Below are 12,678 nucleotides of genomic sequence, written 5' to 3' on the forward strand. Positions count from 1 at the left end.
AGGGGGAGGTGCAGAGTGGGGGGTAGTGAACTATGGATTACGGAGGTTTACAGGTAAGTTAACATATAAATTAATAAAACGAATTTCGTTGCGTGCACTGCATCCCCAAATGCGATGCTGTGCACGCAACGAAATTCGTTTTATTAATGTATATGTTAACTTACCTGTAAACCTCCGTAATCCATAGTTTACTTCCCCCCAACCTGCCCCTCCCCCTCCCCACGTCACCGCCCTGCATTTACTCCTACTACCGACCACGGCTGCACAACTCCCCATTCCAAATCCACTGTAGCCATTGGATGGAGTTTGGTCCTGCAGTCTGCATGGGTCACCTGGTGAAACTTACCAGGTAGGATCTGCTCTTTAGACACCAGTGTGTCCATTATCATAGTCACACTAGCTTCAGTGTCTCTCAGAGCATCAACCTCAGTTCTATTGATTGGTAGGTCTCTGCCTGTACGTATCCATGCTTGGAGGTAAGACAGCCAGGGTTGCAATATCAACCCCACCCAAGGACACTAAGGTTGCCTCTTTCACTTCCCTACCCATCTCAGGGGCACTCTCCACTGTCATACTTACTCTAGCATTTGCAGGGGATTGCCCAACTGTAGGGAGCTTCTTTGTGCAGACAGCAGCTCCTTTCTTGTGCTCTGCCTGGTTATGGTCAAAGCATGTGCTCCACCTTTCCCTCATACCCCCTCCCCTTAGAAGTTGGAGCAGCAGTGCCCCACCTCCTTGTTCAGGTTTGGGGCACAGGATGTGGGGGTAGGTATGCCTGGCATTCCTTACTGATCTGCTCTCTCTTTGAGCTCTGTTTGATTTGCACAGCCACCTCTACACGACCCATCCTCTTCAGCTTTAGAGCTCTCTCAATCAGAGAAACTCTGCTCTGACCAGGCCACTACCACCTAATCAAAGCAGCCTGGCTAAGCATGTTCAGGCTGACCCATAAGCAGAAGGCTGGATTTTGGCTTACAGAAAAGACATTTCTATAACTTCTCTTCTGTGCTAGTTATAATAACAGTGTTACAACAAACAAATGATGGACGGAATGCTGACAATGCAGACATTCTCCCCCAGTCAAGAGATCTGGGTTAAATCCATCGTTCTTTTGCCCACTACACCACCCCAGTTTAGACATGGCCATATGCAAATCAGTCTTGACCCTGTGCCTCATGGGAACAGTCCAGCCCGAACTGCCAAGCCATGTCTTCCCTGGACCGGAATCAAGCATCCTAGGACCGGTTTCTGGCTAACAGCCGTCATCAGCCAGGATAGCTTGACTCCAGTGGCGTAGTGAGCACGGGTCCCACGTCTGGGAATACCCATCCCACTTAGGGCAAAAAGCGTTACAACAAACAAATGATGGACGGAATGCTGACAATGCAGACATTCTCCCCCAGTCAAGAGATCTGGGTTAAATCCATCGTTCTTTTGCCCACTACACCACCCCAGTTTAGACATGGCCATATGCAAATCAGTCTTGACCCTGTGCCTCATGGGAACAGTCCAGCCCGAACTGCCAAGCCATGTCTTCCCTGGACCGGAATCAAGCATCCTAGGACCGGTTTCTGGCTATCAGCCGTCATCAGCCAGGATAGCTTGACTCCAGAGGCGTAGTGAGCACGGGTCCCACGTCTGGGAATTCCCATCCCACTTAGGGCAAAAAGCGTTACAACAAACAAATGATGGACGGAATACTGACAATGCAGACATTCTCCCCCAGTCAAGAGATCTGGGTTAAATCCATCGTTATTTTGCCCACTACACCACCCCAGTTTAGACATGGCCATATGCAAATCAGTCTTGACCCTGTGCCTCATGGGAACAGTCCAGCCCGAACTGCCAAGCCATGTCTTCCCTGGACCGGAATCAAGCATCCTAGGACCGGTTTCTGACTAACAGCCGTCATCAGCCAGGATAGCTTGACTCCAGTGGCGTAGTGAGCACGGGTCCCACGTTTGGGAATACCCATCCCACTTAGGGGAAAAAGCGTTACAACAAACAAATGATGGACGGAATGCTGACAATGCAGACATTCTCCCCCAGTCAAGAGATCTGTGTTGAATCCATCGTTCTTTTGCCCACTACACCACCCCAGTTTAGACATGGCCATATGCAAATCAGTCTTGACCCTGTGCCTCATGGGAACAGTCCAGCCCGAACTGCCAAGCCATGTCTTCCCTGGACCGGAATCAAGCATCCTAGGACCGGTTTCTGGCTATCAGCCGTCATCGGCCAGGATAGCTTGACTCCAGTGGCGTAGTGAGCACGGGTCCCACGTCTGGGAATACCCATCCCACTTAGGGCAAAAAGCATTACAACAAACAAATGATGGACGGAATGCTGACAATGCAGACATTCTCCCCCAGTCAAGAGATCTGGGTTAAATCCATCGTTCTTTTGCCCACTACACCACCCCAGTTTAGACATGGCCATATGCAAATCAGTCTTGACCCTGTGCCTCATGGGAACAGTCCAGCCCGAACTGCCAAGCCATGTCTTCCCTGGACCGGAATCAAGCATCCTAGGACCGGTTTCTGGCTAACAGCCGTCATCAGCCAGGATAGCTTGACTCCAGTGGCGTAGTGAGCACGGGTCCCACGTCTGGGAATACCCATCCCACTTAGGGCAAAAAGCGTTACAACAAACAAATGATGGACGGAATGCTGACAATGCAGACATTCTCCCCCAGTCAAGAGATCTGGGTTAAATCCATCGTTCTTTTGCCCACTACACCACCCCAGTTTAGACATGGCCATAGGCAAATCAGTCTTGACCCTGTGCCTCATGGGAACAGTCCAGCCCGAACTGCCAAGCCATGTCTTCCCTGGACCGGAATCAAGCATCCTAGGACCGGTTTCTGGCTATCAGCCGTCATCAGCCAGGATAGCTTGACTCCAGTGGCGTAATGAGCACGGGTCCCACGTCTGGGAATACCCATCCCACTTAGGGGAAAAAGCGTTACAACAAACAAATGATGGACGGAATGCTGACAAAGCAGACATTCTTCCCCAGTCAAGAGATCTGTGTTGAATCCATCGTTCTTTTGCCCACTACACCACCCCAGTTTAGACATGGCCATATGCAAATCAGTCTTGACCCTGTGCCTCATGGGAACAGTCCAGCCCGAACTGCCAAGCCATGTCTTCCCTGGACCGGAATCAAGCATCCTAGGACCGGTTTCTGGCTATCAGCCGTCATCGGCCAGGATAGCTTGACTCCAGTGGCGTAGTGAGCACGGGTCCCACGTCTGGGAATACCCATCCCACTTAGGGCAAAAAGCGTTACAACAAACAAATGATGGACGGAATGCTGACAATGCAGACATTCTCCCCCAGTCAAGAGATCTGGGTTAAATCCATCATTCTTTTGCCCACTACACCACCCCAGTTTAGACATGGCCATATGTAAATCAGTCTTGACCCTGTGCCTCATGGGAACAGTCCAGCCCGAACTGCCAAGCCATGTCTTCCCTGGACCGGAATCAAGCATCCTAGGACCGGTTTCTGGCTAACAGCCGTCATCAGCCAGGATAGCTTGACTCCAGTGGCGTAGTGAGCACGGGTCCCACGTCTGGGAATACCCATCCCACTTAGGGCAAAAAGCGTTACAACAAACAAATGATGGACAGAATGCTGACAATGTAGACATTCTCCTCCAGTCAAGAGATCTGGGTTAAATCCATCGTTCTTTTGCCCACTACACCACCCCAGTTTAGACATGGCCATATGCAAATCAGTCTTGACCCTGTGCCTCATGGGAACAGTCCAGCCCGAACTGCCAAGCCATGTCTTCCCTGGACCGGAATCAAGCATCCTAGGACCGGTTTCTGGCTATCAGCCGTCATCAGCCAGGATAGCTTGACTCCAGTGGCGTAGTGAACACGGGTCCCACGTCTGGGAATACCCATCCCACTTAGGGCAAAAAGCGTTACAACAAACAAATGATGGACGGAATGCTGACAATGCAGACATTCTCCCCCAGTCAAGAGATCTGGGTTAAATCCATCGTTCTTTTGCCCACTACACCACCCCAGTTTAGACATGGCCATATGCAAATCAGTCTTGACCCTGTGCCTCATGGGAACAGTCCAGCCCGAACTGCCAAGCCATGTCTTCCCTGGACCGGAATCAAGCATCCTAGGACCGGTTTCTGGCTAACAGCCGTCATCAGCCAGGATAGCTTGACTCCAGTGGCGTAGTGAGCACGGGTCCCACATCTGGGAATACCCATCCCACTTAGGGCAAAAAGCGTTACAACAAACAAATGATGGACGGAATGCTGACAATGCAGACATTCTCCCCCAGTCAAGAGATCTGGGTTAAATCCATCGTTCTTTTGCCCACTACACCACCCCAGTTTAGACATGGCCATATACAAATCAGTCTTGACCCTGTGCCTCATGGGAACAGTCCAGCCCGAACTGCCAAGCCATGTCTTCCCTGGACCGGAATCAAGCATCCTAGGACCGGTTTCTGGCTATCAGCCGTCATCAGCCAGGATAGCTTGACTCCAGTGGCGTAGTGAGCACGGGTCCCACGTCTGGGAATACCCATCCCACTTAGGGCAAAAAGCGTTACAACAAACAAATGATGGACGGAATGCTGACAATGCAGACATTCTCCCCCAGTCAAGAGATCTGGGTTAAATCCATCGTTCTTTTGCCCACTACACCACCCCAGTTTAGACATGGCCATATGCAAATCAGTCTTGACCCTGTGCCTCATGGGAACAGTCCAGCCCGAACTGCCAAGCCATGTCTTCCCTGGACCGGAATCAAGCATCCTAGGACCGGTTCTCCATGCCACTGGAAATCAAGCAAGCCTGGCTGAAGACGGCTGAAATGCCAGAAACCGGTCCTAGGATGCTTGTTTCCAGTCCAGGGAGGAGCTGGCTTGGCAGTTCGGGCTGGACTGTTCCCATGAGGCACAGGGTCAAGACTGATTTGCATATGGCTGGGTTCAAACTGGAACGGCATGGTGAGCAAAAAAACGATGGATTTAGGCCCAGATCTCTGTACTGGGGTGAATGTATGACATTGTTCTGCATTCTGTCCATCAATTGTTGTGTTTGCATTTGTCACCCCGAGTGGGAAGGGTATGCCCAGACGTGGGTCCCTTGCTCTCCATGCCACTGGAAATCAAGCAAGCCTGGCTGAAGACGGCTGAAATGCCAGAAACCGGTCCTAGGATGCTTGTTTCCAGTCCAGGGAGGACCTGGCTTGGCAGTTCGGGCTGGACTGTTCCCATGAGACACAGGGTCAAGACTGATTTGCATATGGCTGGGTTCAAACTGGAACGGCATGGTGAGCAAAAAAATGATGGATTTAGGCCCAGATCTCTGTACTGGGGTGAATGTATGACATTGTTCTGTTTTTTGTCCATCAATTGTTGTGTTTGCATTTGTCACCCCGAGTGGGAAGGGTATGCCCAGACGTGGGTCCCTTGCTCTCCATGCCACTGGAAATCAAGCAAGCCTGGCTGAAGACGGCTGAAATGCCAGAAACCGGTCCTAGGATGCTTGTTTCCAGTCCAGGGAGGACCTGGCTTGGCAGTTCGGGCTGGACTGTTCCCATGAGGCACAGGGTCAAGACTGATTTGCATATGGCTGGGTTCAAACTGGAACGGCATGGTGAGCAAAAAAACGATGGATTTAGGCCCAGATCTCTGTACTGGGGTGAATGTATGACATTGTTCTGCATTCTGTCCATCAATAGTTGTGTTTGCACTTATAATAACAGTGGCAAGTTGTTGACTTTATAAAAACCAATCTTTTAAGCCCTTGAATGAGATTATGACTCCTTTCCTAGCAATAGTAATACCTAAATAAAATAGTGCAATGTTAGCCTATGGAGCTAAGTATCTACAATGGGGAAAAAAGAAATGGTCAATTTTCTCCTTATCATGGCATATAAAACTTTGCTTATAAGTTTTCTGCTTATAGTTCTATCCCCCCCCCCCACTCCTGGAACAACTAGGGGAGACCTTGGAGGTGCCTAGTATGTAAAGATAAGGTTTATTATCAATTTTTCAAGGTGCCCAGAAAGAAAGACTTCAAGGCCAGGCTGCCTTTAAAATGACAGCAGGCGCTCAGAAGCACACACATGCAAGAGAAGGAAATCTGCTGGGCCTCTAAACTTCCATGCCTTATTATATACTAGGGACTTTCAGATAGTTTGAACCTCCTAGCCCTGCTATATACTAGAGACTTATCTGGTTTGCCATTACCAATTTTAAGTGTACCCTTTTACATGTACCTTTTAGAACATACCACTGGCCCTAGGCCTGGTTAGCAGATCCCAGGGTACAGTACAGTTAGTTGCCACCAGTATCATTCAGAAAATATGGGGGTGAACAGGGCAATAGGATGACTTTATAACAATTGCACTCATGAAATATCCAAGTACTGTAACAGGGTACCAACCAAGTCATACCTATCGATTGTTTTATAGGGAAACACCTGAAAAATGACCACTTGCCAAGCTAATAGGTCTGGCTTTTAATTAAAGGTGCATGGATGTGCCCATTCATACAGTCAATGACCCAGCCACACAGGCATTTAATCGCACATCATCATACTCAGTTTTTCATCCTTTCACTAATGTACCTATTCATCGATTTACACATTCACCCACATTAATCCACTTGTGAACACAGTACCACATACCATAACAAACAAACAGCACTTTCATTTGTGAGCCAGACCTGTTGAATTTGCTGCTAGTCGGGGGACTGTGTTCATATACTTCTGGTAGTACCTGGCTGCTTGTCTGTTAGGGATGTCAGAGTGCTTTGGTACTGTGCAACTTGTGAGGGGTATGCAAGCAGTTCTGGTAGTGTGTGCCTGCTACTGTGTTAGGGGTTAGCTAATGTTATCAGTAGCTGTGATTGACTGCCAGTGAGGAGATTGCTAGTGTGTGATGGTGTCGAGACTGTCAGTAGTATGAGACTGCTACCTTGTGAAAGTTATGAGAGTGCTTCTGGTAATATATGATTCCCATACTGTGTGGTGGGATATGCAAGTGCTGTCAGTAAAGTTTTTATTATAGTCTGTGATGAATGTCAGAGTGCTGTAGTTAATATGAGATTACTACACTGTGAGTAGTATGAGAGTGTTTTCAGTAGTTTGTGACCACTAGTCTTTGAGTAGCGCGAGAGTGCTTCTAGTGGAGTGTGAGTGCTAGACTATGGGAGTGCTACTAATGGAAGCACTCCCATAGTCTGCTGGGTGTTGTAGTACTGTTGGTAGTCCAAGACTGCTAATCTCTGAGAGTTTTGAGAACTCTCTTGGTACTGTGCTGTGGGTGGTATTTGACTGCTACTCTGCTAGAGATGCGAGAGTGCTGTCAGGAGTGTGTAACAGCTAGTTGATAAGGGCTGTGAGAGAAGTGTGTAGCTGGTAGTCTGTGATGGGCCTGAGAATTCTTCAGGCACTATGTAACTGCTGCTGCTGTAACTACTGCAAGCCGGTTTGTCTCAGAGGGGTGTAGTAGAGTGCTCTGGTAATGTGTGGCTGCACTTTGTGAATGGTGTAAGAGTGCTGACATCAATGTCTGACTGCTAGTGTATGAGGGGTGTGAGAGTGCAGGCAGATAGTGCCTAACACCTACTCCGTGATGATGGATCCCTGACACAATATCGTGGTAAGAAACATCGTTGACAAACATATTGTGTCAAAAATATCATTTACCAAAATAGCGTGATCCTCTACTAATGGTAAGTACAAACATATTGGAAAAATATATTGTTTACATTAACCCCCTCACTGCTCATGGCGAGCCCAGCTCGTCATGAGTCACAGGGGAGCTGTGCTCATGACGAGCTGGGCTCGTCATAACAGCCGCGGCCCATCCACGCGCGATTGATTCCCCGCCTGTGCAGGAAAATTAATTAGTGGGCGGGGTCGTGACGAGCCCAGCTCATCATGAGCACAGCTCCACTGTGACTCATGACGAGTTGGGCTCATCACGAGCACCGCGGTCCCCCCTATCCCCGCGCCGTGGGGGAATTACCCCCGAGGCGAAGGGGTTAATATTGTAAAAAAACTTGTCAAAAATATTGATTTTTTAATATAGAGTTTAAAGTAGTAAATGTAAAATATTTTAATAGATAATCTTAATATAATGTAAATGAAATAACTGTCACTAACATTTAACACTATATATAAATGTATAGTTATATAAATACACATATAATACACACGCAAAATCTCTCATTACGATGTCGGACAGACTCACCATTGCAGAATCGGGACTGATCAACCTCTGGTCAGTGGTCACGGCCGCATTATTAGGATGCAAGCAAACATGGTGCGGTCGCACACTCCTATTTCTCTATAGGTGCTTGAGCTGTGGCCATAAACTGGCTGTAGGACAAGCTCCCATAGAGAAATAGGTATTTTTGCTAATCTCTGCACCACGTGGCTGGCATCGTAAAAGGGCTCATAGTATAACAGAGTCAACAAAAATATTTTTACATTATATATATATATATATATGTATATTATCTACTGGCGGTCGCCAGTAGATAGTTATAGTTAGGATCGTGTTTCCATAGGAAATCTCAAAATTCAATTTTGAATAACTTTGGCGCCAGTTGACGAATCCTCGCGAAATTTTCAAAACAAATGGGGCGCTCCGCTCAGCTCCTACCCTGAAAGTCTCGGGGTGATTCATCAAGCGGGGGCCGAGAAAAAAGGGGGGTCCCAAAACGCATTTTCCCCATGCATTTTTCCATAGGACCTTTAGTCGAAGGTACAGCCCGAACGGCTGAACAGAATTACTTGAAATTTGGCAGAGAGGTAGTCCTCAGGTCAGGGAAGTGCCTTTTGCAGGTCTGGTGTCAATCTGTTCAGTTTTTCATGAGAAAATAGCATTTAAAAGCATATAAATATCTATACGTGCGCACCACGCAATTCTGATTGGTTGTTAGATGTCGGTAAACATTCGAATCGGTCGAGATCAGGAAGTGTCGGCCGCCATTTTGTCTCTCGCACTGAAAAGGAAAGGGGGAAAAAAGGTGGAAAACGTGAAAAGGGGTCAGGGAAGAGAGTTCCTGACCCCCTAGCCTTTGTCAAGGGGTCACAGAAGGACCCCCAAAGGGGAAAAAAAAACTTTTTTTTTTTTTTTTTTAAATCGCCGTGCGCCCAAAGCCTTGAAAAAAAAATAATTAATAAATACATAACTTAGCATTTAAAAAAAAGTACAAATTCACTTAAAAAAACCATAGGTTTCACACACGTTATAGTTAGGAATTAGCATTTAAAAAACCTTGCAAATTCACTTAAAAAACCATAGGTTTCACACAGGTTATAGTTAGGAGGATATTTCACTCGTAAAAAACCAATGAAATTCCCCCGTTATAGTTAGTTCAGATAACTATAACTCGCGCGACCGCCACTCTATCACAAGGATGATGTCATCAGTGATGTCATGAGTGATGCCACTGACCATGTCATGAGTGATGTAATATGTGATGTCTTGAGCAGTGGATTGCGGGCGTGTGAGTTATAGTTATCTGAACTAACTATAACGGGGGAATTTCATTGTTTTTTTACGCGTGAAATATCCACCTAACTATAACCTGTGTGAAACCTATGGTTTTTTAAGTGAATTTGCAAGGTTTTTTAAATGCTAATTCCTAACTATAACATGTGTGTAACCTATGGTTTTTTAAGTGAATATATATATATATATATGTATATATATATATATATATATATATATATTATCTACTGGCGGTCGCCAGTAGATAGTTATAGTTAGGATCGTGTTTCCATAGGAAATCTGCAACATTCTATTTGGAATAACTTTGGCGCCGATTGACGAATCCTCGCGAAATTTTCAAAATAGGTGGGGCGCTCCGCTCCGCTCCTTCCCAGAAAGTCTCGGGGGGATTCGTCAAGCGGGGGCTGAGAAAAAGGGGGGGTCCCAATACACGTTTTCCCCATGCATTTTTCCATAGGACCTTTAGTCCAAGCTACAGCCCGAACGGCTGAACAGAATTACTTGAAATTTGGCAGAGAGGTAGTCTTCAGGTCAGGGATGTGCCTTTCGCAGGTCTGGTGTAAATCTGTTCAGTATTTCCTGAGAAAATAGCATTTAAAAGCATATATATATCTATAAGCGCGCACCGTACGGTAAAACTTACCGTACGCGCCCGCTGCCGTGCGCGAGCGCGATTCTGATTGGTTGTTAGATCTTAGTAAACATTCTAATCGGTCGAAACCAGGAAGTGTCGGCCGCCATTTTGTCTCTCGCAGTCTGAGGGGGTGAAAAACAAAGGTGGAGAACGTGAAAAGGGGGCAGGGTGAACAGTTCCTGACCCCCTAGCCTTTGTCAGGGGGTCCCAGAAGGACCCCCAAGGGCCAAAATTTCCTTTAATTTTTTTGCGAAAAATCACGGAGTACGCGTAGCGTGCGCGTACGGTAGAAACGGAAAAATTCCGCGAACTGCGTAATGTGGGCGCGCGGTGCGCGAAGCGCACCAGGCACCATGCGCCCAAAGCGCAAGCAAACATGGTGCGGTCGCACACTCCTATTTCTCTATAGGTGCTTGAGCTGTGGCCATAAACTGGCTGTAGTACAAGCTCCCATAGAGAAATAGGTATTTTTGCTAATCTCTGCACCACGTGGCTGGCATCGTAAAAGGGCTCATAGTATAACAGAGTCAACAAAAATATTTTTACATTATATATATATATATATATGTATATTATCTACTGGCGGTCGCCAGTAGATAGTTATAGTTAGGATCGTGTTTCCATAGGAAATCTCAAAATTCTATTTTGAATAACTTTGGCGCCGGTTGACGAATCCTCGCGAAATTTTCAAAACAAATGGGGCGCTCCGCTCAGCTCCTACCCTGAAAGTCTCGGGGTGATTCATCAAGCGGGGGCCGAGAAAAAAGGGGGGTCCCAAAACGCATTTTCCCCATGCATTTTTCCATAGGACCTTTAGTCGAAGGTACAGCCCGAACGGCTGAACAGAATTACTTGAAATTTGGCAGAGAGGTAGTCCTCAGGTCAGGGAAGTGCCTTTTGCAGGTCTGGTGTCAATCTGTTCAGTTTTTCATGAGAAAATAGCATTTAAAAGCATATAAATATCTATACGCGCGCACCACGCAATTCTGATTGGTTGTTAGATGTCGGTAAACATTCGAATCGGTCGAGATCAGGAAGTGTCGGCCGCCATTTTGTCTCTCGCACTGAAAAGGAAAGGGGGAAAAAAGGTGGAAAACGTGAAAATGGGGCAGGGAAGAGAGTTCCTGACCCCCTAGCCTTTGTCAAGGGGTCACAGAAGGACCCCCAAGGGGAAAAAAACTTTTTTTTTTTTTTTTTAAATCGCCGTGCGCCCAAAGCCTTGAAAAAAAAATAATTAATAAATACATAACTTAGCATTTAAAAAACCGTACAAATTCACTTAAAAAAACCATAGGTTTCACACACGTTATAGTTAGGAATTAGCATTTAAAAAACCTTGCAAATTCACTTAAAAAACCATAGGTTTCACACAGGTTATAGTTAGGAGGATATTTCACTCGTAAAAAACCAATGAAATTCCCCCGTTATAGTTAGTTCAGATAACTATAACTCGCGCGACCGCCACTCTATCACAAGGATGATGTCATCAGTGATGTCATGAGTGATGCCACTGACCATGTCATGAGTGATGTAATATGTGATGTCTTGAGCAGTGGATTGCGGGCGTGTGAGTTATAGTTATCTGAACTAACTATAACGGGGGAATTTCATTGTTTTTTTACGCGTGAAATATCCACCTAACTATAACCTGTGTGAAACCTATGGTTTTTTAAGTGAATTTGCAAGGTTTTTTAAATGCTAATTCCTAACTATAACATGTGTGTAACCTAAGGTTTTTTAAGTGAATATATATATATATATATATATGTGTATATATATATATATATATATATTATCTACTGGCGGTCGCCAGTAGATAGTTATAGTTAGGATCGTGTTTCCATAGGAAATCTGCAACATTCTATTTGGAATAACTTTGGCGCCGATTGACGAATCCTCGCGAAATTTTCAAAATAGGTGGGGCGCTCCGCTCCGCTCCTTCCCAGAAAGTCTCGGGGGGATTCGTCAAGCGGGGGCTGAGAAAAAGGGGGGTCCCAATACGCGTTTTCCCCATGCATTTTTCCATAGGACCTTTAGTCCAAGCTACAGCCCGAACGGCTGAACAGAATTACTTGAAATTTGGCAGAGAGGTAGTCTTCAGGTCAGGGATGTGCCTTTCGCAGGTCTGGTGTAAATCTGTTCAGTATTTCCTGAGAAAATAGCATTTAAAAGCATATATATATCTATAAGCGCGCACCGTATGGTAAAACTTACCGTACGCGCCCGCTGCCGTGCGCGAGCACGTTTCTGATTGGTTGTTAGATCTTAGTAAACATTCGAATCGGTTGAAACCAGGAAGTGTCGGCCGCCATTTTGTCTCTCGCAGTCTGAGGGGGTGAAAAACAAAGGTGGAGAACGTGAAAAGGGGGCAGGGTGGACAGTTCCTGACCCCCTAGCCTTTGTCAGGGGGTCCCAGAAGGACCCCCAAGGGCCAAAATTTCCTTTAATTTTTTTGCGAAAAATCACAGAGTACGCGTAGCGTGCGCGTACGGTAGAAACGGAAAAATTCCGCGAACTGCGTAATGTGGGCGCGCGG

Source organism: Triturus cristatus, chromosome 4_1 (assembly GCF_964204655.1).
Source record: "Triturus cristatus chromosome 4_1, aTriCri1.1, whole genome shotgun sequence".
NCBI lineage: Eukaryota > Metazoa > Chordata > Amphibia > Caudata > Salamandridae > Triturus > Triturus cristatus.